The following is a 2445-nucleotide window of genomic DNA, read 5'->3' on the forward strand; positions in this document are numbered from 1 at the left end:
CATAAACACACACTTAGGTAAGTCCAACTCACCCAAGGTTTTTCAGAAGTTCTTTTCAACAAGGTATTTTTTCCAAGGGGTTCCCAACCTATAGTTTCATGTAAGAACTAAGAGACAACAATGGTGTGATGCTACCCATCATACCACTAAGGAGATAATAATTGAGGTGTCAAGGGGATCATACATACTTAGGATAAGCATGCATAGGGACATCATAAATAGCATGATTCAACAAGGGTCATGATGTTAATCATCATACCACTAAGAAGATGATAATATAGGTGGTCAAGGGGGCATACATGCTTAGGGTAAGCATGCATCACATCAACAAGGGGTTCACATACTTAAGAGTAAGTATGCATCGTGTAGGGGACCAAACATAACACAAGGTACAAGGAGCCAAGTATATAAGGGAACAATGAACGCAACAAGAAGGATAAACAGGAAGAGATCAAAAGATGGCTTGCCTTGGCTTATTTGTCCCTGTACTTCTTCAACTCCATCAATATAAGAATTCCAATAATATAAATAATATCCTCGTCCGATTTCACTTCTTCTTCTTCTTCTCCGGAATTGTTCGCATCTATCGCCGGAAAATATAAAAGGAACACAATCAATCACATTGTATCAACAAGACAACATTCATCAATCAACAACTAACCATGCAGCCAAGGTATAAAATACTAAGGACCTATAGATACCACAAAACAACTTTAAGAGTTTTAATTTAGAAATCCCCATTTATTTACTTAATAAATGTATGAGTGCAGCACAACTTAGCAATTGCCTCTCTCGGTTATCACCATGGTATAAACCAAATATCCCCTGGTAGATAACATTATAAAGATGACAAGTGTATTAGTTTGACATCAAAAACATTCATAATACATTTTCAAACATTTTTGGAAAAGTAGAAAACAGTTTTCCTAACTTAATTTGTTCACATAACACTACATTCAAAAAAAGGAAGCAAACCATATTCCACATCATTCGGAAACTTAAGCAAAACAAAAGAGCTAATGTTAAGTTGCAGAGGTTTTGTTTTGCAAGCATAAAACAAGGGTTGCCCATCTCTACTAAAAAGAGTTGGACAAGGGTTTTAAATAAACCGAAAAGTTTTGCTTCAACAATGCATGTCACACATAAACATTACTAACAGCAACAAATATGTATAAACAGAGACTAATAATATTTTTCCTAGATAGCCAGTACTAATACAAGACTAACCCATTGGAATCACCCAAAATATTAAACCTACAATTTTAGGAATTTCTTTAAATCTGACTGTACAGAAAACAAGATCTGTAAGCCATAAATCGTAGAAAAATCCTAAAAATATGGGGCAACTGGCATTTGAAAGGTAATTAAACAGAGAAGCATACACAATTGGATTTGGGTTCAAATTGTTTCTGAAACTCTCACAAATGGATTGACAAGTTTACTGCATGTTTTCACCATTTGCTTTAACTATGGAGTGTCAGAACAGATAAAGGTTTGAAACTTGTTTGAGAGGATTAAGAAAACATTCAGTAATCCTATAGAATTGGAATCACTCAATTAGGTTCAAAAATGGATTTTTGATGAATTAAAATCTAACAGCCATGTCTGCAGAACACACAGAACAAGTTTAGTTCACCACAAATCGTACATAAATCATAAAAATATGAGGTCAGCTGCATCTGAAAGGTATTGAATAGTTGTGTCTTACCCAATTGGTTTCATTCAAAAATTCGTTTCCAAGCTCCTGGTTTAATTCGACAAAGTCAGATCTGACCAGATCTTGATCTGTGAACCATTTCAATTTCAGGAGGTCATTTGAAGTGAAACCAACGCCAAAATGAAGGTACTGGAGAGGGCTTTCACCCGCAGTTGAGTTTTCTCAAAAAGGTTTTGTAAAACGGAAGAAATCTAACAAACAGTGATTCTACATGTTTTATGAACTTTATTTACCATGCAAAATCCGTAACGAATTTGAGGATGAGACCAACGCCAAGTTGTAGATCTTTTCAATACCTATCTGCGGAACTTTGAATCACTCGATTTGGATCTGCACACAAGATTTGGCGGATTTTACAAGTTCGTACCAGAATCTGAAACAGCAAGATACAGAAATTTCTGCAAAGTTTTGGATGAACTTTGGTCAAGAGCTTCAGATCTGAGGATTGCTCAACCTTCTCCATGCTTGGACCAACATGCACCTGCATCAAGATCCAATCTTAGCAATGGAGGAAGAAGAAGAGGAGAGAAAACCAGCTAGGGTTGGGGGAGAAGAGAGTGAGGGGAATGCTCTCATGGGGAGGGGGAGCTTGAGGGAGGAGGGGAGCTTCATCTTGGTGGCTTTCCATGGCCGTGGCCGGCCATGGAGCTAGGAGGAGCAGCATTTTCGTGGGGGTGTGGTAGGAGAGAGTTATGAGGGTGTAGATAAGGTGGAGGAGTGAGTGGGGA

At 37.6% G+C, this 2445-nt stretch overlaps 1 long non-coding RNA gene across 2 annotated transcripts; it reads right to left on the bottom strand.

Annotated features, from left to right (window-relative positions):
• Positions 1-466: 466 nt before the first annotated feature.
• Positions 467-2445, bottom strand: LOC127300958 (uncharacterized). Of its 2 annotated transcripts, none has more exons than XR_007851711.2 (4): positions 2136-2444; positions 1951-2047; positions 1709-1785; positions 467-583 (listed from the first exon to the last, which is right to left on the bottom strand). It is a non-coding gene; the product is annotated as an uncharacterized lncRNA (long non-coding RNA). The 2 variants fall into 2 exon arrangements; XR_007851712.2 differs by lacking the exon at positions 467-583 and adding an exon at positions 776-825 and having other exon boundaries at positions 2136-2445.

Source organism: Lolium perenne, chromosome 7 (genome assembly GCF_019359855.2).
Source record: "Lolium perenne isolate Kyuss_39 chromosome 7, Kyuss_2.0, whole genome shotgun sequence".
In the NCBI taxonomy this organism is placed as follows: Eukaryota; Viridiplantae; Streptophyta; class Magnoliopsida; order Poales; family Poaceae; genus Lolium; species Lolium perenne.